The sequence below is a fragment of the Leptonychotes weddellii genome, chromosome 7 (assembly GCF_054177405.1).
Source record: "Leptonychotes weddellii isolate Sample4059 chromosome 7, ASM5417740v2, whole genome shotgun sequence".
Lineage (NCBI taxonomy): Eukaryota > Metazoa > Chordata > Mammalia > Carnivora > Phocidae > Leptonychotes > Leptonychotes weddellii.
Window position 1 is genome coordinate 131,109,007 of NC_138375.1, and position 27,129 is coordinate 131,136,135.

The 27,129-nt window shown below is 43.4% G+C and overlaps 1 pseudogene; it reads left to right on the forward strand.

Annotated features, from left to right (window-relative positions):
• Positions 1–17,988: 17,988 nt before the first annotated feature.
• Positions 17,989–18,087, forward strand: LOC145722786 (U6 spliceosomal RNA; annotated as a pseudogene).
• The last annotated feature ends 9,042 nt before the right edge of the window (positions 18,088–27,129 follow it).

Genomic DNA, 27,129 nt, shown 5'->3' on the forward strand with positions numbered 1-27,129 from the left:
ATGGAGAGAACAGTGAGAGCAAAGGCCCTGGGGCAGGAACATGTCTGCCATTCCTCAGGGGAGATCAGGGAGCCACTTAGAACATTAGCTCAGAAGTTCCCTAATTTTCTAAGTTTGAGGCACTCTTTGTGTCTCGGTAAGTTTTTCACCCCTATGCCAAAATAAATACCTAACTGCTCTTTTCATTAAGTTGTAACATCCAAAAAGCCAAATAAGTATTTATGTCCTAACAGTCAAGTAGCCATTTGGAAAAACGATTGCCAGATATCGAAAGGAAAATTGTTCCATTTAATTATTAAATAACCATAATTAATTACTTACAAAAGATATATAGATGTCCCTTGGATACTGCATCGCTCCTTAAACATCGGCATCAGATTAGACAATGCCATCTTAGTTAACTATTCCATACTGATTTTTATACAGACTTGCTTTTTATCCCATCGACTTCTGAAGACCCAGCTTTGCAAAAATCCGATGTCACCGGAAGGAAAGCTGTGCAACCTAATATTTCAACTGGGAAGCAGTTTGCTTGGTCTCTGACAGATGTTTCTCTCAAAAATCAGAATGTTTCAGAGCATCCCTGTGAGTTCGCTGCAGTGCCCTGGGCTGTCATAGCACACAGTTTAGGAACTGAGGAGTTAACATATACCTAAACTCTTTCTCTCACAGAGCCCCTGGGTGGCTCAGTCAGTTGGGCGTCTGACTCTTGATTTCCACTGGGGTCGTGATCTTGGGGTCGTGGGATCAGCCCCAGTAGGGCTCAGCACAGAGTTTGCTTGTCCCTCTCCTCTGCTCCTTCCCCGTTCTCTCTCTCTCTCAAATAAATAAATACAATCTTTTAAAAATTAAAAAAGAAAAGGGCACCTGGGTGGCTCAGTCGTTGGGCGTCTGCCTTTGGCTCAGGTCATGATCCCAGAGTCCCGGGATCGAGTCCAAAGTCGGGCTCCCTGCTTCTCCCTCTCCCACTCCCCCTGCTTGTGTTCCCTCTCTCGCTGTGTCTCTCTCTGTCAAAAAATAAATAAAATCTTTTTAAAAAAACTTCTTTCTTTCTCACGGATCCAGCTACCTCTAGCCTCATGAGCAGGCTTCTCGGCTTCCTTTTTAAATTTCTCCTTCCCAATTGCCTTTTTGAGTAGCCCAGACTGTCTTGATATGATAATAAAGCATGAGTACGTAGAGAGGAAGACGTATAGTTATAGGTAACTGTGCACCTCATCTCATGAATGCAGTTGTTCAGAGGCCTCTACCCTGGTGAAGGACTCACCCCCTCACTCCCTGGGTTCTATAAAGGACTTAACCCCCGTTTGACCGTTTTAAACACCAAACAGATCAGAACGTAATTAACAAATTAAAACAGGTCCTCTCACACCTATAAACAACGGAAGGCTGAGGGGAATATTCTTTGTCTCCACAAAGATAATTCTAGGTATGGTGGAAGCCAGTGATCCCATCTGCTAGAATTTGCTTTTAGACATGACCTTAAGGCTTAACTTCAATTATTTTCAAAATCATATTAACAGTCTGAATGGCTGCAAACTTTTTAAAGGGCAAAGAAACGTTTTAGCCCGTTATGGGACTTTCCAAGGATTCCGAGAAAATGAACACAGTTAACCTTTGAACTAAGCGGGAGTTAGGGGCGCCGACCCCACACACAGTCAAGAATTCCCGTAGAAATTTTGGCTTCCCCCCAAAACATACCTCTGAATAGCCCACTGGTGACCAGAAGCCTTACCGATCACACAGTCGATTAACACATTTTTTGCACATTGTATGTGTCATCTACTGTATTCTTACAATAACGCAAGCTAGAGGCAAGAAGATGGTAAGAAAATCGTAAGAGAAAATACATTTCCAGGGCTGTAGTGTTGACGCGCCGTGCAAACCCGTGTTGCTCAAGGGTCACTGTACTTTTATTCCAGTGGAAATTAAAGCGTCATTAGCTTTCGGAGAAGGAAAGACGTTCTCAGTGTTAGAATCGATCACGCACCTTCATTTCTCCAAATCTCAAGTCACCTTCCGACTGCTCGGGTAGCACAGCGTTGGCGGCGGGAGGGGGGTCACAGCCCATTACCAAGGCCATACGCCTCGCGCTGCTAGACAGAGCGCAGCCTGACAGTCTGCCCCTCAACGTGAGAATTAAATAAAATTGAACTTGCTTTCTGCAGTGGTAAAACCACACAGTGGATTTCCTAACCCACCCTTCAAAAAAGAAAAAGGTCGTGATTTCTTATCAAGTGAAATGAGGAGGAAATGAATTAAAACTCTTGCCTTCTGGGCGAATTACAAAATCAGAGAGGTTCGTCCCCAAACACCAACCCCAGGGGCCGGTCTTCCACGGTGACAGTGCGCCATCTAGTGGCAAGATCCTCTTAAGGGCATCCCAAAGCACATAAGGGAGGGAATGGGGGCCGAAAAAACTACGGGTAAAATGAAATAAAATCAACAAATATTTATTGAGCACCTACTGTAGAAATATGATACGCCTGGCCTTTTTCCCCAATTCTGCACGAGCCTTCTGAACCTTACAGTGCCCTGAGTTCTGTGGAAATTATTTACATTGTGGTAGGAGGAAAGAGCGTCTCTGTTGGAAGTTTTGCTGGTGATTCTATCAACATTAAATATGAGTGTGGGGGTGGCCATCAGGCTGCTCAGCTTGAGCAGAGCCCTGATTACATTTACTCCACCTCTTCCCAGAAAAATATGTGGCTACTTAGCATTTATATTGCATTTTTCCTCTCCAAACCACTTTGCAGAACCTCTCTGATTAATTCCCCCAATGCCCTGGCGAGTAGTTATCACTCCATACTCTTAGCTTCTTTGTGAAAGCTGTTGATGATCGTTTCCACTGCATGTGAGTGAGTTGCATTTACCAGAGAGAATTTCTCCAAAGACTCGTGGCCAGAGTCAAGGAACAATTACCATCTGAAACCTTAACGTTTTCACTTTTTTTCAGAGAGAAAAAAAAGGGGGCTCATAATTAATGTAAACAGTGGACATAGTACCCCTTTCTTCTTCAAGGGTAAGTGTCAAAATAAAGGAAAGCTTTGGATCATATTGGATTTCTCTCCAGTTCCTCCTCGCTGCTACCCAAGGACTCTCCCTTAAAAGAATGGCATTTTTGTGTCCTCAAAATAAAGAAAGCCCAAGAGACAAGTAAGATGGGCAGGCTGCAAAGGAGGACCTTATAAATTAAGACTTTGGGGGCGCCTGGGTGGCTCAGTCATTAAGCGTCTGCCTTCAGCTCAGGTCAGGATCCCAGGGTCCTGATATCGAGCTCCACATCGGGCTGCCTGCTCAGCGGGGAGTCTGCTTCCTGCTTGTGTTCCCTCTCTCGCTGTGTCTCTCTCTGTCAAATAAATAAATAAAATCTTTTAAAAAAATAAATTAAGACTCTGAAGACATTGAGGAGCTGTTTTTTATTTACAAGCTAAGCATCCCTCACTCCTAACTTCCTCACCTTTCATAAACCAGCTTTTCTTTGTAGCATTTAAACTAGCGGTGTAATTTGGAAGCAAAAAGAAAAAAAACAGTAGCGAAGATGTATTTTAAATGAGTAATATTCACATTTTTTCTGTAGAAAATTCCAGTTTGAGCATCCTAACTGGACCCTTCCTTTTTGAAAAAAGAAAACAATAAAGCATGTTTAAAAGCACAAAGCACATCTAGAATGACTCCCACACAATATGTGATAAAATGTGAGTGTCCCGAGAGAAAGGGCCCACGTTAAGAAGCATCCAGGGAGAAACAGAACAGAGCAAGGAGGAAGAGCAGGATCCTAAGCAAAAGTGTGTGACATCGGGCAGGGGAGAAGCCAAGACGAACCAACATCTTCAGTGAAAGGGTGGCCGATAGGGCACCTGGGTGGCTCAGTTGGTTAAGCGACTGCCTTTGGCTCAGGTCGTGATCCTGGGGTCCCGGAATCGAGTCCCACATCAGGCTCCTTGCTCCGCGGGAAGCCTGCTTCTCCCTCTCCCACTCCCCTTGCTTGTGTTACCTCTCTCACTGTCTCTCTCTCTCTGTCAATTAAATAAATAAATAAAATCTTAAATTAAAAAAAAAAGGAAGGCTGGCCGCCCTCCCATTTATTTTTCCTTTTTAATTTATTCATTTGAGAGAGAGAGGGGCAGAGGCAGAGGGAGAAGCAGACTCCGTGCTGAGCCGGGAGCCCGATGCGGGGCTCGATCCCAGGACCCTGGGGTCATGACCTGAGCCGAAGGCAGACGCTTAACGACTGAGCCACCCAGGCGTCCCCTCCCATTTATTTTCCTGCTTTCCTGTTTATTTGCCTTCATCCCTGGGATAACCAAGCAAATAGACACATATGACAACTATGTTGCCTTCTGATGATGGGAATACATTTCACATTAGAAATAATCATCCAATAATTTCAGCAAAAAAAACCAAACTGTTCCAAGGTTTGTGGGAAACAGTAAGTCAGAATTAATGTATCATATGCCATTTCCAAAATCCTTTCCTCAGACCCAGGAAGATGGTTGTGGTGACGTCTCAACACAAGTTTTTTCAACAGTCTCTACTTCTAGCCACTTTTCTGGGAGGAGATTCATTACCATTCTGTTACCTAACGCATTTTAGGATATTTTAGGATTTAGGAAGAAAAGGTAGATAGTGGGAACAGAAATAAAAACTCCAATGAGAAGGGGCGCTGGGTGGCTCAATCGTTAAGCGTCTGCCTTCGGTTCAGGTCAGGATCCCAGGGTCCTGGGATCGAGCCCCACATCGGGCTCCCTGCTCTGCGGGAAGCCTGCTTCTCCCTCTCCCACTCCCCCTGCTTGTGTTCCCTCTCTCACTGCCTCTCTCTCTGTCAACTAAATAAATAAAATCTTAAATAAAACCTCCAATGAGCATATTCATCAGCCCGATTCTTTCCTAACCAGAAAACTTATAATTTTCATTAACAAGAGATTTTACTTTGGGTTGTTGAGGGGAGCAAAGATGGGTCTTGTTCTGGGAGCAGTGAGTCCAGCTTGGACAAACTGGAAAGTACAAGTGAGTAAAAGGGAAAAGATGGTGTAGTCATGATTTATAACACAGAGAGCCGACGCTGATGCTACCAACCAATTCTTGGAGGCCCCTCCATTGCTGACCAAATGAAGTCTGACTCCTTAGCTGCTGTAGGCTACTCATTTACTCACTCTGTCTTCACACGTGGCCAGAAAGCTTAATTTCTTCTTTCTGGAAGGCCGGGCCTGATCTTCCTCCTGAAGCTCCCACCTAGCTGAGTAGCATGGATAATTTAGATTTGCAATTAGTAATATTTTAATCGTTTTTGTTTGAAACAGTTTAAATGATTTCATTGAAATACTCTGTCTAGTCAAAGGACAGTGAGTTTCCATGTCCTCTTTTGGAGGACACAGACTCTTCGACCAAATTTTCAGTCTTCGAATTTTGCTCCCTCACCTCCCACTTTCCCAGGATGGCTGCTGTATATTATTGTCCCCTCCTAATAGCAGCAGGGAGGGGTCCTCAGGCCCCCATGCCTTCCTCTGGATCCACTCTGATTGTTGCTGCAAAGTGGCAAGATTAACTGAACCCCTGAGGTGTCATTGGCTACATCTGGCTCTTTGGGGTGATGTGAGACCGTCCACCTCTTGGTCCCAGCTATTTGTCCCCAGTGTAGAAGGCCCTACCCATGGTAATCTCTCTATTCTCACCCCAGACTGCCATCAGCTCCTCGGTACCTACCCATCTGGACCATTCTATAATCCTTGACGCCTGACCTCCACCTTCTGTGGAGGGGATGGCGGGACCTCACGCTTTTCTTCCTCTTCATCAGTGCTTCCAATCCTTTCTCATAACAAACACAAAATGGGGTGATATTTGGTCAGCACACTGGAGTAAACTGGAGGAGATCTGGCAACATCTACAGGTGGCTTTCTGAAAAATGTATCACATTGTTTTTATGATATACAACTATAATAAACAAAAGGCCAAGTATTAGGAAAGTTACTAAATTTTGAATGTTTATAAAACACACAAATAAGATATTTTCTAATCTTTTAAGAAAAACTTGAGGTTGATCCCATGCACATAAATTGTGTATCAGCTCAACATCACTCACCCTTAGGGAAATGCAAATCAAAACCACAATGAGATGTCATGTCACACCTGTCAAAATGGTTAAAATCAACAACACAAAAAACAACAGGTGTTGATGAGGCTGTAGAGAAAAAGGAACCCTCTTGCACTGCTGATGGGAATGCAAACTGGTGCAGCCACTGTGGAAAACAGTATGGAGGTGCCTCAAAAAATTAAAAATAGAACTACACTGTGATCCAGTAACTCCACTACTAGGTATTTACCCAAAAAATACAAAAACATGAATTCAAATATATATATGCACCACTAGGTTTATTGCAGCATTATCTACAATAGCCAAAATAGGGACACAATCCAAGTGTCCATCAGTAATTGAATGGATAAAGAAGATGGGCTGTATATATATAATGGAATATTAATCAACCATAAAAAAGAATGAAATCTTGCTATTTGCAATGACATGGATGGAGCTAGAGAGTATTATGCTAAGTGAAATAAGTCAGTCAGGGAAAAACAAATACCATATGATTTCACTCATATATGGAATTTAAGAAACAAAACAAAGGGAAAAAAAGAGACAAACAAAAAAACAGATTCTTAACTATAGAGAACACACTGGTAGTTACCGAAGGGGAGGTGTGTGGGGGATGGGTGAGATAGGTGATGAGGATTAAGAGCACACTTATCAGGCTGAGCCCTGAGAAATGTATAGAAGTGTTGAATCACTATATTGTACACCTGAAACTAATGTAACACTGTATGTGAACTATACTGGAATGTAAATTAATTAATTCATTAACTAAGTAATTAATGCTAGAAACAAAAAATAAATAAATTGCATATCAGCTTTTTTTCCTAAAATATGCCCCCAAGCAATTCCTGGTCAAGTTTTTAATGATGAGCTGTTCAAATTCCAGAGAGTTGATATTGATGAGAAACTTGATGAGAGTTGATAATAGAGAAACTCTATTATCACAAATGGGTGATAAATTTAAAATGCTTTTTTACACCCAATATTTTTTTTTTTTAAAGATTTTATTTATTTATTTTGACAGAGAGAGAGAGACAGCGAGAGAGGGAACACAAGCAGGGGGAATGGAAGAGGGAGAAGCAGGCTTCCCGCCGAGCAGGGAACCTGATGCGGGGCTCGATCCCAGAACTCTGGGATCATGACCCGAGCCGAAGGCAGACGCCTAACGACTGAGCCACCCAGGTGCCCCTTTTACACCCAATATTTTACAACAACATGAAATTTTGGAATTTTCCAAAACTCCAAAATTTACAGTAGTTGAGATGACATTTAAAGACTCTATCGGCATTTTCTTTTCTTTCGTGACACATGTATGTTAAAACTTTTGGTGATAATGCAAAAGCACTTGGATTCCAATCAAACTTTTCCCCACATCAGGCACTCAGACTAATGGTAAAGTTATTTGCCGGAGGGGCGTACGTTGTGAGAGCAGTCACTCCTTCGCTACCTGAGGCACTAGAAAAGGGTGCCTCTGTTGCATTAGGACAAAAGGATCTGATATATGGAAAAACAGCCTCAAGGGGTCTGTCAGCACTCCCGCCAGGCCTCCCCCTCCTCTGAACCTTGACCACAGGCCCTCAGACTGCACCCCATGCTCCTGAGCTCACCCTGGAAGAAAAGCAATCCCCAGCAGCATCAAAGACTGTGTGTCCACAATGGACGGCAACACACCCTACCCCTCGGCTCACTGCTGAAGTCCATGCGCGAGTGTAGACATCTCGTAGGCCAAGCACAGGGAGAGTGCCCAATTCCATTTTGCTTAAGTCCCAGACAAAACTATTCATGTCCAGAAGCTACCAGCCAGGGAGCATGGCGACCTTGAGTCATGCCAGGTTTTCCTGAAGACCAAGAGTTTGAAGGTGCCTCTAACCCACCGGCAGCATGCAGGTTGGGAAGCTCCGTTCTGTCTTATTCTTGAATGATTCCTATGTGGGCATCAAGCCTCCGGGCCTAGACAGGCCCTAAAAGGGACCAGGGAATCTTTTAAACACTGTAGCAGAATCCTATGATATGAGGCCTCTGGCGTCTGTTCTCTGCCTGATAAAAGAAATCAGAAGGTTGTCTTCCTTTTAAGACAAAACCTGGCTTCTGAGCTCATTGTCTTGCTGCTAAATTCTCTTGAATTTCATAAGCTAAATATTAACACTGCTTTTCATTTCCATCTTAACCTTCAGAATGTTAACATCTCTGCTCCCAGGGAAGTCGTAGGCTTTGGCTGAGTGCAGAACATCAAAAACGTGGGAAGAAAAAAGGGAAAAGCTCATCACTTTTTCGGCTGCCCCTGCTACTTGGGCATTCGATGAACCTCAGCCTAGGTCTCCACCCTCATCTCTTCCCGCACTTCTCCACACGGGAATGTTGCCAAACTAGACAATGGGGCATTTCTGGAACAGGTACCGTGCAATCCCCCTTTACCTGGAAAACCCTTCCCTTCCTGTCTCCAGCCAAAAACAAAAAAACAAAACCAATCTTTCCTTTTCCATCAAGACCCATCTTCTGCCAAGTCTTCCCCTTTATTTGCTCCATGCTACACTTGTACGTCCTTCACCTCAAAACTCCTACGGCATTTTGCACATCTTTCTTCATTTCTCCAAGTTGACCTTGTGCTGGTGTGAATTGTGCAGGTTTCTGCCCATCACGCTGGCTTGTGGGCTCCTTGAGAGTGCCAATGAGGTCCTGTTTCCCTTTGTGTTTACCCCATACTTCTAGACTTGAGTTTGAAATAATTAGCGTGACAGGTATCAGTTAGAAGTAGGTTTAGCTCTACTTAAAGACAAAAGACTAGGAGCTTAAACACAAAAAAGGGAGGATTCTCTCACAGAAGACGATCCAAGGCTAGGGCTATTTGCCTTGGGGTAGGCAGCCCAGGGCAAGGATTTTTGCTCCAGGAAGTTATCGGGGATCCAGGCTCCTCTTCATCTCCTGCCCTGCCAGCCTCAGAATCTGACTTACATGGTCAAGGACATCTTGCCGCTATTCACATTGTCATCAATGAATTATAGTCAGCCAGAGAGAGAAAACAGGAAAAGGAGCAAAAATAGTACACCTGTATCTCCAAAAATAAAAACCTCAAAAAATGAGGAAAACAAGCCACACACACCTACACACACAATATACTTGACAGAAATAGAAGTCACAATTTGTGCCCGTTGTTTCAGGGAGTGGAGGGACATGAGGGAGACTGTCACAGGCAGCCCAGAGAACAAAAGATTCAAATTATTGGCTTTGGTGCTTCTAAGTCCAGATATGAAACTCATAGATGACTACTTGCAGCAAGAATTTCCCACCCATGATGGGAGCTGTCTCAGCTACATGAGCGTAGTCGGGAGGGAAGCAAGAGGACCAGAGACTGGTCCTGATTAACTGTGTCCCTGGTGACCACCTCTGCCCTCTTCAGCTGAAAGGATCCACTGTTGGTTTGGGGATGTGTGATCAGACAAAATCAACTTTGCTTCCTAAGGGAAATCCTAGAATTCACCCACACTCATGGTGGAGCAGACATGGTGATGGGGCAGAGGGAACTTAAGACAGCCCCCACTGAGTTCTTATGACCCACTGTGGCTTGGAAGAGCACCACAAGCCTCCTTGACCTGACCCTGTGGAGGCTCCATGTAGCAGAGAAAGCCCAAGAACCTAAAGAAGTCTTGAGGTGAGTCAGACAGAAGAAGCAAGGACTATCTTCTAGAACTTGCTCTTGAGTCCATTTGGGAAAGCCCGTGTTTCGTGGAGGCCAGCAAGGATTGAAGCTGATGACCAAGACATGCAGGAAGGAGCCATTGTGACTGAGATGGTCACGTGCCAATATAGACCGATGACCCAAGAATAGGATGCGCCTTTCCCTCCCTATAAAAAGAAGCAGGACAACTCAGAATTCACTAAATGGGGCTCAAGTTAAATGTTAAATTCGGTTTGAAAAAATGCAATTATGTTTTATATATACAGTGTCTTTAAAAACTACACCCATGCCAACAGTGAGGAAAGTAACTGCCTGATCCTTTCAAGAAAAGGCTTGAGGAAGGGGTAGGGTGGCTGCGCTGAGAAGACTTCACAAAGTGGTATCAGATCCAAGGATGAGGACCGACTAAAAGTCTACCTTGCTGACAAGATGGAGTCACAGGAAGATGCTTTTGGCAGAGGGTCCTTGTACAAGGTGGGTACGTGGAACCTCCAAGATGGAGGGAAGAGCCCTTGTGGGAGACATGACCTGGGCTCCTTAGATCATCCTCCCCCTTCTCCTTCCTCGGGTTTTGCTTATTCACACTCTGGATCCACCTGTGTGGCATTCTTCTTCTTTTAATTCAGAAGTGCTAGCTCCTCAAGAGTACACTCTGGCTCTGGAGAAGCAAAATCTTGATGGAATTAAAAATTTTAAGGAAGTGCCTTGGATACTAACTAGAGAAAGTGAAATCCATCTGTTTATAGCATCCATGTGGATGTTCATCTCTTCCTAAACAGGGGGAAAGAAACATGATCACACAGGACGCATTAGCCCCATTGGCCCAATCCTACCTGGATGGGCAGCAGAATGTTCCATGCTGATTTCCCCTGGGCACCATTTGGGAGGTGCTGCTGCACACCGCTCCACCCAGAGAGCTCGACAAACACCACTGGATTCCATTCGATCGGATCTGATTTGATTTGGTCCTTCGTTATCTGTCAGGTGTTGGGACCTACAGAGAAAGCAGCAATGCTTAATGTTGGTATCAGTTTCTAATTCTGTTCTGTGCTCCTGTAATAAAATACCACAGATGGCAGGGTTTAAACCACAGAAATGTATTTTCTCACAGTTCTGGAGGCTGGAAGTCCAAGATGAAAGGGCCAGCTCGTTTGGTTTCTCCTGAGGCTTCTCCCCTTGGCCACACCTCACTGCCTCCTGATGTGGCCTGTCTTCTGCACACACATCCCTGGCATCTCCCTGTGTGTCTCAATTTCCTCTTCTTTTAAGAACCCCAGTCAAATTGGATTACAGCACACCTTAAAGGGCTCATTTTAACTTGGTCACTATCTCTTTAAAGGTCCTGTCTCCAAATACAGTCACATTCTGAAGTCCGGGGGGGCTGGGGCGGGGGGGTGTCGGGCTTCAACATAGGAATTTTGAGGAGGCACAGTTTGGTGTATAAAAATGTTATTGACTGGGGTGCCTGGGTGGCTCAGTCGGTTAAACGTCTGCCTTCAGCTCAGGTCGTGATCCCAGAGTCCTGGGATCAAGCCCCGCATTGGGCTCCTTGCTCAGCGGGGAGCCTGCTTCTCCCTCTCCCTCTACCTGCCACTCTCCCTGCTTGTGCTCTTTCTGTCAAATAAATAAATAAAATATTTTTTTAATGTTATTGACTAATCATTTCCTGTCAGAGGTTTTGAGGATTTCTGTAACTGTCTGTGTAACAACTCAAGAATACACCATCCTCAAGTCCCAAGGGTGAGGAGAAACATGTTTTATCTAAAGCACCTCAGCTTTAGAGGAATACCGTGGGCATGTTTGACAGTAAGCATACTGTTCTTATGTGGTCGTCACTCCTCTTCTAACTTTTCCTCCAGAAGGTCAAATAAATATATTCCATAAGTACACAGGCATACCCACTCAGAGACATACTGATTTACAGCCAGATTATGGTTACAAGGGAAACACTCTTGAAATGTACTTCAGTGGGATAAAAAACACTTGGAAGACTCACCCAACAAAACACTGCAAATTGAACAGGTGTTCTTCACCATCTGCCAAAATCCCCCAAATAACATTAAAAAATAAAGGGGTTAGACAAACAAGAGGACAGAACATAAGAAGACAATGGACAAGTGATGAAAAGAAAGTTCTAGAAGATGGAGAACAGAGGAATGAGTAGTCATTGACCACTCTGGTTATCTATGGGTGGATAACAAACTACCCTAAGACTTAGCAACTTAAAACAACTATCTTTTTTTTTTTTTTTTTTTTGTGCTCACCAATTATGGAAGTCAGGAATCTAGAAAGGACATGGCAGGGACAGCTTGTCATTTGACCATAATGTCAGAGGCATCAGCTTGGAAGACTCAGAAGTTGGGGTGATTGGACAACTGGGGTCTGGAACTATCTGGAGGCTTTGTGACTCATGTCTGGGGGGTGAACACTGACTGCCAGTGGGGACCTCAGTTTGGGCTGTTGGTTGGAATGTCTGCATATGACATGTCCATCTGGTCTGGGCTTCTTCAGAGCATGGCAGCCCAGGACTTCTCACATGGCAACTCAGAGATCCGAAGATGAGTGTCTCAAGAGAACCAAGCAGAAGGTCTATCTTTTCTGATCTAACCCTTCGCACTGTTTCACTGCACTGTACTGGTCAACCAGTCATGGAGGTTAGCCCATGTTCAAGAAGAGAAATCATAGATCTCACTACCACCACCTTTCATGGATAGGAATGTGAAGGTATTTGCAGACGTGTTTTAAAAGCACCATGTTGGGGCACTTGGCTGGCTCCATCAGTGGAACGTGTGACTCCTGATCTCAGGGTTGTAGGTTCAAGCCCCATGTCAGCTATAGAGATTACTTAAAAAATAAATAAATAAATAAATAAATTTTTAAAAGCACCACATTGACTTAGCAGAGTCGAAAAGGCTGGAACTTTCGAGTTTGTAAAGGAGGGCACAAATAAAAACAAGGCAATCAATCCTGTAGAATCCCACTAAGTCTCAGGAATTAAATACACCAGATACCAAGGTGAGGGGACAGAAGGCAGGGATTAGAGTGAAGGTTGGAACAGGAGGATTGGGGGAACCTCTGTATAAGGAGCACTTAGACCCCCAGGTCCTTTCCCTGACCTGCACAGACAGACCACCAACCCATTCCCATCCCCCAAGCAGGAGGAGGGAAGTATGTTTCGGAGAGCAATAGTTCTCAAAGTGTGGAGTCCCCAGGACACTTTTGGGCATCTACAAGGTCAAAGCTATCTTTACAATAATGCCAGAATATTATTTGCCTTTTTTACTCTCATTAGTCAAGAGTGCAGTTTTCCAGAGAATATATGCAGAGCAGATATGAGAATCCAGCTGTCTTCTATTTAAGCTAGGCACTTAAACAATATGCAAAAATATAAAACAATGCTACCCTTCTCACTAAATTGTTTGCTTGTTTTGGAAATTTTAACTGTTTTTCATAAGCATGTGTTTATATTAAAACACAATGTGCTTATTATAGTTATTTTAATGAATTAATAACTACTCTTTAAATTTCTGTTTTAAATTCTTACACGGAGGGTGCCTGGGTGGCTCAGTCGGTTAAGCAGCTGCCTTCAGCTCAGGTCATGATCCTGGAGTCCTGGGATCGAGCCCCGCATCAGGCTTCCTGCTCGGCGGAGAGCCTGCTTCTCCGTCTCCCTCTGTCTGCCACTCTGCCTACTTGTGCTCTCTATCTCTGTTAAATAAATAAATAAAAATCTTTATTAAAAAAAAACAAAAACAAAAAATAAATTCTTACACGGTAAATATCAATCGATATAATCAACATAAACAAATACTCTTTGGAGGTCTCCATAATGTTTCAGATCATGTAGAGGAATTTTGAAACCAAAGACTTTGAAAACCCTACTCTGGAGAATCGAGCTTGAAAGACTCTGCATGTGGGGCCATCCTGAACAGCAGAAGACAAAAATAAGGCACAAAACAACAACAAAAGTCTTAAGAGCCTATGTACTGATCTACAGAAACTCTCTACCCCTTATCTTCATTCAGCACCAGGAATCTGGGATTATATCACCTCACTCTAGGCAGTAAGTAGAATTCTTTTCTGGAGAAACCAGCCAAGTAAGGGGGAAAGTCTGACATTTGGGAGTCCCCTAATAAATGACCCCAAACCCCCAGGATCATCTTATAGTGAAGCCACCAATAGACACAGAGCCTACATCAGTTTGTTAATGCCTCACTTAAAGATGAATGGACAACTTGGGGAAATCTTCCAATGTGAGAGATAAGATCAAAACAGGCAAACCAGACAAGAGAAAGGCCATGGAGGAAAGAAAAGAAAAACTTAAAAGAAAAAGAAAAACTTAAAAAAAAAAAAAAAACAGAGGCACCTGGGTGGCTCAGTTGGTTAAGCGACTGCCTTCGGCTCAGGTCATGATCCTGGAGTCCCAGGATCGAGTCCCGCATCGGGCTCCCTGCTCGGCAGGGAGCCTGCTTCTCCCTCTGACCCTCCCCCTCTCATGCTCTCTCTCTCTCTCTCTCATTCTCGCTCTCAACTAAATAAATAAAAATCTTTAAAAAAAAAAATAATAATCATTGACATCCTAAGTAAGAGATGACTTCAAGAAACAAGGAAGGGTTGCTTCAAGAAACAGAGAACTTGGGAATATAAAACAAAATTGTGAAAGATCAATGGAGGGTTGGAAAACCAAGTTGAGAAGAATGTCCTAGAATATAGAGCAAAAACAGAAAAACATGGGAACCAGGGAGAGGAAAGGCAGCTGGAGGCCTGGTTTAGAAGGTGCAGCACCTGACTTTAAGAACAACACAGACCAAAAAACAAAACAAAAGAAAAGAAACAGAACATATAAGAGACAAAATTATTAAAGAAACCATTCAGGGGCACTGGGTGGCTCAGTTGGTTAAGCATCTGCCTTCGGCTCAGGTCATGATTCCAGGTCCTGGGATCGAGCCCCGCATTCGGTTCCCTACTAGGCGGGTGGCCTGCTTCTCCCTTCCCACTCCCCCTGCTTGTGTTCCCTCTCTCACTCTGTCTCTGTCAAATAAATAAATAAAATCTTTTAAAAAAAGAAATAACTTTTAAAAAAAAGCTTTCCCAGAGCTAAATGACATGACTTTCCATGTAGAATGGACTCACACAAGTATAAGCCTCCAGAGAGGAAAAATGTCATAAACAAAGGATAAGGAATCAAGATGTCATCATAACTTCCCAGGAACACTGGAAGCTTCATGACAATTGAATAATGCCTTCAAAATATTAAGGGGAGCATTATTCAACCACAAAAAAAAGAAAATCCTGCCATTTTTGACAATATGGGTGGATCTCGAGGGCATCCTGCTTCGTGAATTAAGTCAGACAGCAAAAGACAAACACTGTATGAACTCACTTATACATGGAATCTGAGAACAAAGCCCCAAAAAGCCAAATTCATGCCCAAAAAAAAGAGTTTCTGAATGCTAATTGAAGACCAGCAAGACTAAAATGCAGGGTATTCTATCTGTTAGAAGAACTTACCATGAATCAGAACCCCTAATCATGAAAATTTGGCTTTGAGACAGAATCAAACACTCAGGAACATATCTAGATACATGGACTTTTCACACTGGCCCAAACTCATCCATACCTGGTATCCTGCTGACCACAGCCATCGATCAGTGATTAGCCTCTGGCCCCCCCACCACAATGAAGTGCCAGGAGTCAGAGGCGATATGGTTGCAAGGACCTAAGATCTGTAGCTGCCCCCCCAAAGGACAGAGCTGACAGATGAAAAGAAATTCTACCCCATTTCCATTGTTTGATCCACTTACTAAGCCATTGTGCCTTCCACTAGGATCCCTCAGTCAATCATCTATCTACCAGTTTGGGGGAGGCCAGTTAGACTCTTTTTTTTTTTTTTTTGGTCACAACTGAAAAAGTCCTAAATGATACAAAAATAACAGGCTACTTGAGGGGCACTTGGGTGACTCAGCCCATTAAGTGTCTGCCTTCGGCTCAGGTCATGATCCCGGGGTCCTGAGATCAAGTCCCGCATCAGGCTCCCTGCTCAGCGGGGAGCCTGCTTCTCCCTCTCCCTCTGCCACTTCCCCTGCTTGTGCTCTCTCTCTGTCAAATAAATAAATTAAATCTTAAAAAAAAGAGAGACACTTGTCTTTGGGTTTAGGGCCCACTCAGATAATCCAGGATGACCTCCTTACTCAAGATCCTTAATTTAATCACATCTCCACAAAGACCCTTTCTCCAAATAAGGTAAGAGATGACATGGACATATCTTTGGGGGCGCCACCAGTGAGCCCACTACAGGTAATTGATGTCCTGTCAAACCTGTCACAGGTCATGAAGCACCTTCTTGAGGAAATACTCTTGGACAGGGTTCTGGCCTGGTAGCACTCGTGCTGATTGTATTACAATGTCTTAAAGATTCCCCAAGTCAGGCTGAAATGCAACAAAATTTGGGAACCACTGATTTCTTAACAGCTCTTTGTTTCTGTATTTTTTCACTCATCTTTGAGTTCAAAATTCTCCAGTCTACTTTCTCTGTTTGTTTATTAAGACTCTTAAATGTTTCCCTTGTGGTTTCTCATATTAAAATGAAGTCATTTTACAAAAGCAAAACAAAAGAACATCTTCTTGGCTATTTGGTTATATTTTCCCTGTGGTTGTGTTTCTAAGAACTAAGAAGAGCTTTCACCCTAGAGACCCACAAATCTGCCCGTCCCTCTGCCTCAAGTAAGCACATCTCTGCCAAAGGCAAAGGCAGGTTGCTTTGGATTGAATTCCTTTGAGTGAAGCTTTGTACCCATTTGAATTACATACCATTTTCAAAGAATTGCTCTAAATCCTAAAACGAATGATTAAACATTTAAAGTCTATAAAATATGAACCCTAGAGAAGAAAAGCAAGGGATGGAGTTTTGAAGGAATCTTGATATGAGTGTGGAAATGAGATACTCCTATTCCTTCTATTTCAAGAGAGATGGTTTAGAATGTTTTCAAGTGAGGTCCCTGATCCTCAAGAGAATATTAGGGCACAGCATTGGTCCTGAGACTGAGTATATTGAGGTAGGTACCTTGTCTCTTTGTACAAATAGAAGTTTACAGGGATGCCTGAGTGGCTCAGTTAAGTGTCTGCCTTCAGCTTAGGTCATGATCCCAGGGTCCTGGGATAGAGCCCCGAGTCGGGCTCCCTGATCAGCAGGGGAGTCTGCTTCTCCCTCTGCCACTCCCCCTGCTTGTGTTCCCATTCTCTCTGTCTCTCTGTCAAATAAATAAATAAATAAAATCTTTAAATAAATAAACAAATAAATAAATAAATAAATAAATTTGCCATCATTCTAGTCAAATATTTTAGGTAAAAATATTTCCCAGTATGCATCTCTCTGCTCACACTAAAACTTGAAGTTCTCAGCAAGGATATGATCAAAAGTTGTTGCATGATCCAAAGGCCCAGGACAGATTAGAACACCATTTATATTTACCAAAAGAAGGATTTTTGTATCTATTTTTTATCTATTTTATATTACTGAGTGATTTTCCCCACATTAGAAATTTGACACCAGTAACAAACGAGTTACCAACACTTCATTTTAATATGTATTGACTAGATTAATAAGACTTTACATCATACTTTTAATATTTGCTAAAGACTTTAATAAAATCCCAGATGTCACACTGTCTTCCAAAGTCATATAGCCAGAGGATGCAGGAGAACTCAGAGCAAAGTGGTCAACAGCCATTATTTCTTGAGTGCCTACTTTATACAGTGTATTTTTCCAGGAGTGAGACACCAAGAGGTCCAATGCCCCCCCTCCCTTAGACATGAGTCATAACTAGGACTCAGGTAAGAAGAGCTGCTAAGCAAGAAAATCAGTAGGATTTCGGCTCAGGTCATGATCTCAGGTCATGAGATGGAGTCCTGCATCAGGCTCCATGCTCAGCATGGAGTCTGCTTGACATTCTCTCTCTCCCTCTTCCTCTGTCCCTACCGCTCATGCTCTGTCGCTCTCTCTCTAAAGTAAACAAATAGGGCGCCTGGGTGGCTCAGATGGTTGAGCGTCTGCCTTTGGCTCAGGTCATGATCCCAGAGTCCTGGGATCGAGTCCCGCATCGGGCTCTCTGCTCCTTGGGAGACTGCTTCTCCCTCTGCCTCTCTCTCTCTCTCTGTCTCTCATGAATAAATAAATAAAAATCTTTAAAAAATAAATAAATAAATAAAAATAAACAAATAAATCTTTAAAAAAATTTTCTTAAAAATTAGAACAATACACAGAAGATTAGCAAGGATGTGCAAGGATGGTACATAAATTTGTGAAGTATCCCATATTTTTATTTGTGTACTCCTGAAACTAATATAACACTGTACGTTAATTATATATAATTTTATAATATATATATTATAATATATATATTATATATATAATATATAATATATAATTTTAAAAATAAATAAATAAGTTATTTTTAAAAAGATCATGCCAGTGGATTTTTTTCAAAGATTCAGACACATTTCTGTGTAAGAAATGGAAACCAATTTACAGGGAATAAGCTCTACCGTGACATTAAAAACATAAAACTGGGGTGCCTGGTTGGCTCAGTCATTAAGCGTCTGCCTTCAGCTCAGGTCATGAACCCAGGATCCTGGGATCGAGCCCCGCATCAGCTTCTCCCTCTCCCACTCCCCCTGCTTGTGTTCCCTCTCTTGCTGTGTCTCTCTCTGTCAAATAAATAAATAAAATCTTTAAAAAAAATAAAAATAAATAAAAACATATATACTAAGCTAATCCGTAACTGGTTTATTATGTTTCATCTTTTTCTGACCTCTGAAAGTGGCATTTAATATGATCAAACACAATGGGATTCTTGTTAATGACCCATTCATGTTAATGACCCAATCATATCATTGCCTTGGGCGGGGGGGTGGGGGGGTTGTTGCTCTTTCCTTAACCAGGTGAAATCACGATTCACCATCTACTGAAGAAAGTGCACATTCAGAATGAAGTACTGCCAAGTACGCAGACCCAGGACACTCACAGAGAAAGCCCTCTGTGCGGATACCCGCCATCTACCTACTCCCAGGTGGTTCCCTCCAGTTTATGACCTCACACAAGGCAATAAATAGTTCACATTTTTTAATGGGAGTGAATATTTATGAACACTTACTAAACCATTTATGCATATTAAAACCACCCAGAGGAGCCATTGGATCCTTCCACCTTCAGAGGAGGACACTAAAGAGTCCAGCATCTTGCCCAAGCTCCAATGCAGAGAATGGAGGAGTCAGGAGAGGCTCTCGCCTTGGCATGCATCTGCCTTAGGAATCGTAGTCATTACTCCCTACCTGGTAAGACACCAGTCAGAATCAACCCTCAGGGTATATACCATTTTCCCCACACATTTCTAGAATTTTAAAAATGTCTAAAACTGTCCCAAGGGTTCTCTTTCCCTAAATGTTGTGACTATCATTTGGCACACTACATAGTTAGGGTTTTTTAAGTGTTTTATTGATTTCTTGGAGCTGTAAATTTCTCACCCTTCACTCAGATGGGCAGACAAAATGTACATTTTTTTTTATCGTGCCTATAATTCTTCTGATAGTGCTCACAAGCACTCACCAGCTAGAAGCAGAGGGAAAACATTTACATTTTTTTAATATTTTATTTATTTGAGAGAGAGAGAGTGAGTGAGCGAGAGAGCACAAGCAGGGTGAAGGGCAGCGGGAGAAGCAGACTCCCCGCTGAGCAGGGAGCCCAGTGTGGGACTCGATCCCAGGACTCCGGGATCATGACCTGAGCCGAAGGCAGACATTTAACTGACTGAGCCACCCAAGTGCCCCAACATATACATTTTAGTACAATCTAGCAAACTGTCTGTTGGGGACTTTGAGGTATTTCTTGAGGTAGCATCTCTTTTGAAGAGTGCAAGGCAGAGCCCCTGGCCAGGATCATACAAGAGATAGAGCCAGATTTCTGCTGGGGACTTCCAGGCTGGGACAAGGCCAGACTTTCAGAAATTCTCCCATCTGCCACCCCAGCCCTCGGATCAGGGCACTCACTCATGGCAGTGGAGAAGAGATCTATGATCTGGGTGGTATCCTTCTGCTTTTCTGATCTCTATATCAACCACCCGAGTTGGACCGGTCACTTCTCCCTATGCTGACATTTATAGCACAAATTTACACTTAGAGTTATGGCACTTGGTATAATTGTGGTTTGGTCCCTTTGGCTTGCTCTGGGCCTACCAGTGTTCACTGGCTTACTTGGCCCCTGGAAGTCTGTGTGTGTAGGGGCCAAGGGTAAGTCACCCCAGGATATGCCACTTTGGTATGCTAATTATTTCAAGCTGAAAAACGATCAGGCCCAAAAGATTCCAGAAGAAACTCTGACCTTCCCCTTAGCCACCTAAACGAATTTAGGGATAGAGGACTTGCTCCAGGAAGAGAGCTAGCACCACAGATCACTACATTATAATAGGAACTAGATGTGGTAGACAGGGAGGAACCTACCAAGGCCTGTTTGACCAAAGTCCTCTCTCTGTCCCATTGATTCTGAGTGGCCCAGCAAACATTTGTTTACCAAACATTTACTCCTTTTATCTTCCTGTGAATTGCATTCCCTCCCTTTGAAGTCCCAGATCCCTATCCCCTTCTCCTTAGTTCAGGATGACATATATACCTCATTTTGCCTTACTGTCTTTGGAATCTCAAGTTTATGTGGATTCCCTACAAGTACAAAATTAATGTACTAATGTCAACTTGATTCTTAGACCAACCAGAAGAATTTTGAAGGGTAGGGGAAATTTTTCCTCCCCAACATGTGTCTCCTGTGTGTGCCTTGCAGCCTTCAGCTACATGGTGACTCCCCACCCTCTGCCCTAACGTAGAGCAAATTCCTCAGCTATACTCTTAGCAAAATTTTGTGTCCTTCCTAGAAGTTTCGGAGGCTTCTAGATCTTCTCTAAGGCCTCCCACTAACCAAAAGTGAGTGGGAAAACTAAGCTTAGGTCCCTTTTTTTTTTTTTAAAGATTTTATTTATTTATTTGAGAGAGAGAAAGAGCACAAGAGGGGGGAGCAGGAGAGGGAGAAGCAGACTCCCTGCTGAGCAGGGAGCCCGATGCGGGACTTGATCCCGGGACTCCAGGATCATGACCTGAGCCGAAGGCAGTCGCTTAACCAACTGAGCCACCCAGGCACCCTAGGTCCCTTTTTTTAAGCCTAACACCACCTGAGTCACCAAGTTTAATTTGATGCAGCTTCTGCCACAAATTAGCAGAGAAATTACAAAGAATTCCCTACCCTCAACACCAAAATATCAATCAAGGATGCAGCTCCCTGCCCTTGGCATTCTCTTCATATTATTTAATATATTTCAGCCCAGAGAGGAAAGGTTAGGATGTCCTCACTCCTTACCTACCCTGCCTCTCTCATCCCTCCTTATCCCACAGTACCTCAAGAAATAGGATTTCATTCCATCCTTAGAGCAGCAAGTCTCATGGAATAGCCATCAGAGGTAGATGGGGATTTTTGTTTACCTTTATGGAAGAAACTCTGACACTCTGGTCCAATTCTCCCTGTTTGGTTCTTGATATGCTTAAAATTGGAGAAAATTTTCCCTTCCTCAATAAAATCTGTCTTGCCTATTTCCTACAAAATTCTGTCTGCAATGGCAGAAATTGAATGTTAATGCTTTCTGTATATTCTTTACATGCCTACTGTCACAACAGCCTATGAATACCCCATCTTGGCCATATGAATCCCTCGAGGTGTAGAAGAAAAATATATGGAAAAAGACAAAAAAGAAAAACACAAATATTTTTAATACCACTCCAGTTGCATTCATTTTTTTTTTAACTAAAACAGTGGAAAATTTTATTTTCATATTTCACAATACAAATGAAAATTGCTTTTTTTTTTTTGGTCCCACTACTCCCCTACCAAAACTATTCTCTCTTTGATGGGAAGGGGGAGCAAGTCTTCCCTGTCGTGCTGTTAGGAAACACCCAGAGTCACAGCACCATGATTCCTGGTGAAGTAGAACAAGTAATATAAAATGGATATAAAGAAGTTCCTGTCTCTCCCTATCTGTCTGGTCAAGTCCTTCCTGGACGAGTGGGCACCATCATGGGATGGGCTGACGGTCTCATCACTGGGAGCCCAGGCATCATTGGCAGGTAGCCTCCCACAGGCAGCCTCATTCCAGGAGGAGGAGGGCCCATTGTTGGCATCATGGGAGGGCCCGCCAAATGGGGTGCTGGTATCATATCAGGGCGAGCAGGACCTGGGAGACTGGGGGAAGGTAGGATCATTGCCCCTGCAGAAGGAGGAGCAGGGAATGGAGTAGGAGACATCTTACCTTGTGTAAATGCAATGGTGGTTTTGTCGATCAGGCCCTGAACTTGCTCTTCCATCTGTTTCTGGTAGTAATCTTCACATTCCCTTTGTGCTTCCGACCACTGCAGTGTGTTTAGGCATGTTGCTCTGTTGGCTACTCGGTGCCGTGCCACCCAGAAATGACCCAGTTGCACTCACACTTAACAGCTTTAAGTGCGTGCATAGTTTCTATGACTCTTGTATGTAAATATTGCTCCTACTTCTATTTTTTTCTCTAAAACCTTCTCAATTTTGGAGTCATTCTTTTACCCCTTTTTCCACTTAAGAGCTTTTACATTAACCTTTTTCTAGAGCAAGAACAGGTGCATGTAAGTCTTTACTATTGAGATAAAACTACTGGGAATAATTAAATTAATGCCAGAAAGTGTTTTTCATCTTCTTCTTGTCACTTAACAAAACTTTGCTTTAGGTACTGTTTCACTTCTGAGCCATTTTGACCCCAGTTACTGTGATTGTGATGGTCTGATTCACAGTGTATTCAGTGGGTGTGGATTTTCATGGGTGAGAAACTTACCTCCACAGTTTCTGTCTGTATCAACAACAATAATAGGAAGGCTGTGGGACACCTGGGTGGCTCAATAGGTTAAGCATCTGCCTTCAGCTCAGGTCATGATCCTGGGGTCCTGGGATCAAGTCCCACGTCGGGTTCCCTGCTCAGTGGGGAGTCTGCTTCTCCCTCTGCCCCTCCCCCTGCTTGTGTGTGCTCTCTCTCTCTCATAAATAAATAAATAAAATCTTTAAAAAAAAAAAAAAAAGCAGAACCAAATGCCTAAAAGCTTAACTCTTCTGCACCAAAGAGAAGCAGCATGAGTTGCTCTAAGAACATGTAGAGAAAGCACAGAAATGATGGTGGCTTCTGTAGGCAGTGGGAAGAGCCTAGCTGAGACACAGAAAAGTGCTCATTCTGAGGGAAAACCCAGCAAAGTGTTCGTGGTGGGGATAAAATACACAGTTCTCACTTCCCAACACTGGCTGGGGGCAGGCTCGAGTCCGGAACCCCTGGGCACTCATAGCCGGGCACAGACTTCTTGAAACACTGGAAGCTAAAGCCAAGAAGAACATTAGGATTTGGGAAGTCAAAGTGACCAACAGCCTCTAAAGTTGATCAGCAGCAGACTAATCTGAGAAAGATATTGTCATCAAGAAAAAATTTTTCAACTAGTGTTAATTTACAGGTTCTATGCATCAGACTACCCAACTGTGTCCAAGTGCTTGAGAAGATCCTCCTTGCTCTTATGCTGGGACACTCTTCAAGGATGAACACATTAACCCAGATCAGAATAATGCTCCAACCCCACACAAACTGTAGATATCATGCCATTTTTTCAAGGTGAAAACACTAAGCTCCTAAACAGAAAGCTATTCACCCATGTTCGGGCAGCATTAAACGGTAGAAACAACCCAAATGGGTATGGACAAGCGGATGGATAAACAAAGTGAGCTATCCACACAACAGAATATTCTTCAGCCTTAAGAAGAAAGGAGATTGTGACGCACACTACGACACGAATGAAACTTGATGGACGTGGTAAGTGACATAAGCCAGTCACAGAGGGACAAATACTGTATGATTCCACTTTCATGGGGTACCTAGATATTCAAATTCACAGAGACAGAAGGAACTGAGGTTTCCAGAAGCTGGGGAGAGAGAAGAATAGGAAGTCAGCATTCAGTGGGTAGGGAGTTTCCGTTTGGGGTGAGGGAAAAGTTCTGGGGATGGATGGGGGTGATGATTGCACGACAGTGTGAATGTACTTAGTGCCACCGAGCTGTACACTTAAAAATTGTTAAAAGGGAAAATTTTATATTATATATATTTTACCACCACATAAACACACACACACACACACACACACACCCCAAAGTTGTGTCCTTGCACTGAATATAAAATGTTCATCAGCTATGCTCTTATACTTGCTTATGTATGACTAAGGATGTGATTTTCTTTCCAAGGTCCCAGTCCTGGAAAGCATACTTTCACCAGTTGTAAACCCACTTCCTCTGCCTCAGGGGCATGCTTCTCAGCCCACATGTTGGATCGGAGGAGGTGAAGGAGGCCCCGGGGACCTCAGTCTCTCAGGCTAAAGCATCTTGCTCTGCCTGTGTCACCTCCCTGCTTCCCCCAGGTGACAACTACTACTCTTGATGACAGCTGACCTCAAAGGGTTCTTTGCCTGCTCAGAAAACAGCCTGATGGTGATGTGCATTAAAGATTCAGAACAGGTTGAAACTTTACAGTGAGAAGCAGGGAAGGTCAGCCAGGACCCCCTGGGTCTCACCCTAGCTCCTGACTGAGGGACGGAGGTGAAGGGTCCTGATGGGGAAGTTAGGGAATTCTCTAGTTCCTCTTTCCTGACCTTGCACAAGACCACATGAATGCCCTCCAGGGGGACCCTGACCTGCTTGATACCATATTACCTCTGCGCTCAAGTGTCTGCCACGTAGTGAGTTGGAGTAAGGGTTACAAACTGAGACAGTAACTCCATCTGCGGCCTTTAGAAAGTGCCTTCTATCTGGAATTGGACTATGACTAGAAACATATGTTGAGGTCCTGTCATCCAGACAGCCCCACTTGCCTGGTCTTCATCCTGGTCCTTCTGTCAACATCTCATCTGAGTAGGGGACTCTGTATCGGATGCAAACTTCTTAGCTGGATCAATGTAATAAATGGACTTTTTAAAAAAATAAATATACCTTTTGACAAGAATCGGTCAGTCCTGGTGTCCTTGCAGAGCTCATTCATCTCAAATCTGCCTGCGTGGTCCAGGGCCCACAGTGACAAGGTCTGGGACCTGGGACCTTTTGTAGGAGATTCAAGGAAAGAGGCAAAAACAATACAATCTGAACAGGGACAAGAAAGCACTTGGGATTGGTTCAGCTCAGACTTGAATTAAACCATTCATTAAAGCTCTGAATTTCCTCTAAGCATTTGGCAGCAATTTCACCCACAAATGGCTTACAGTATCACTTAATTTCCCATTGGAACTTTGGAGGAAATAACAATGCTAAGAACAAAATGAAATAATGGATGTGTAAGCACCTAGCTCAGTGCCTGGTACAATGTCGGCGCCTGGTTGAATTTGAAAAACAGTAATAATTTCTTTAACCAGGGATAAAGCATTTTTTTGTCAACACTTAATAGCAGTGTTGAATGGGGATGTTAATTCATCTGTTCGTTGCTTCGGTCTCAAATACATGGGACTCCTGGGCGTGCGAGGGAAGGCACGCACAGGGCTCCTACACCCTACCAACTTAGCAGGAAGCAAACCAAGAGGGTTCAACTCAACTCTCTCTCCTAACCTCCAAAACTGGTAATGCTTCAGGAATGGGACAAGTCTAAGATGGAGCAACAGGATGAAAAAAAATTCACATGAATCCATTCTCCCTCCTCCCCAGGCTTACCCATACTAGGATTAAAAATGCTAAGGGTACAGTAGACCCCATGGAAACATGACTAACTTATCGTGGATTTAGGGAAAGAGCTATAGGCTCCTTGCACATCATCTGCACTCTCAAGAGTGAAAGAGAATTGCCAGACCAAGACAACTGTATTGATGAAGGCTTGTTTTCCCAAAGGATGACACTTTACACAATGGAGCTTAGTTTTATGAGCCTAAATGGAAAAAGCTTCCCCAGTAGATGTTGAATTCCTCCTTATTCATAATTTGCTCAGCTTAATGGTCTGCTTTGTATGTCACCTGAGCCACCTGAAAATTTTTACTTTTTTAAGATTTTATTTATTTCTTTGTCACAGAGAGAGAGAGAGAGAGCATGCACACAAACAGGGGGAGCGGCAGGCAAAGGGAGAAGCAGGCTCCCCGCTGAGCAAGCAGCCGGATGCGAGACTCAATCCCAAGACCCGGGGATCATGACCTGAGCTGAAGGCAGACACTTAACTGATTGAGCCACCCAGGTGTCCCAAGATTTTACTTTTGATGTAGCCCTTTGGCTTTGAGCAGTAGCCCAGGCTTTATTTCCTTGGTGCTTTCAGCATTATTTATTTTTCTTGATCTTATTTTCTAAACGCTGCTGTCCTAGATTCTACTCCCCCCTGGAGCCCATGTTCATGCTTTAAAACTGATTAGGTGGTTTCTTTCCTTTGTTTTTGTTTCCTGACTTTTTTTGTTGTTGTTGTTGCTGTTGTTTAAAGATTTTATTTATTTATTTGACAGAGAGAGACACAGCGAGAGAGGGAACACAAGCAGGGGGAGTGGGAGAGGGAGAAGTAGGCTTCCCGCAGAACAGGGAACCCGATGCAGGGCTCGATCCCAGGACCCTGGGATCATGACCTGAGCCAAAGGCAGACACTTAATGACTGAGCCACCCAGGCACCCCTTGTTTCCTGACTTTTATGTTTAGTGGGAACAAAGCCTCATGTTAGGGTATGCCGGTATCCTCTTATTATCCACTTTATTATTTCAGAAGCCTCTAGGATGACCCTAGAGAATGTGCAGGCAGAGAAGAGAGAAACTGCAATGAAGCCATGCCTTTTGCAGGATCTGTAGAGAAGACAGAAATGTCTGAATATGATCAGGCCTTCTCTCTTGATCACTAATCTTCTAGGTGTAAGGCATCTTTCTTTAGCTTACACCATGTCTTCCCTTCTCAGAACCATTTTAAGAAGAGATTGAAAGCTTTGATGAGAGGCTCTGGGTTTGGGCTGCAGCACACCTTCAACACTCAAGACCTTACAAGTCTGCCTTAGCCTTCACCTCCTGCTTGCCCAGGGCCTCAAGTTCAACCAAAGGCGAGAGACTGAGGCCTTCTCAACTCTTTTCTTGGTGTGCTCACAACCCCACAGATGCACTTGGCCTTCTAGATTCCCAGGAATAAGTCAGAGCTTTTCAAAGCCCCCTGTGTATATCTTCTCTCCCAGATTTTCCTTTTAAGTTTCTGGCCTGGTTTGTTTGCCCCAACTGGTATCACAGCTTCAGGCAGCCAAGATGTCAAATAATTGCCATTTATTGTTCTTGAGAAACGCCT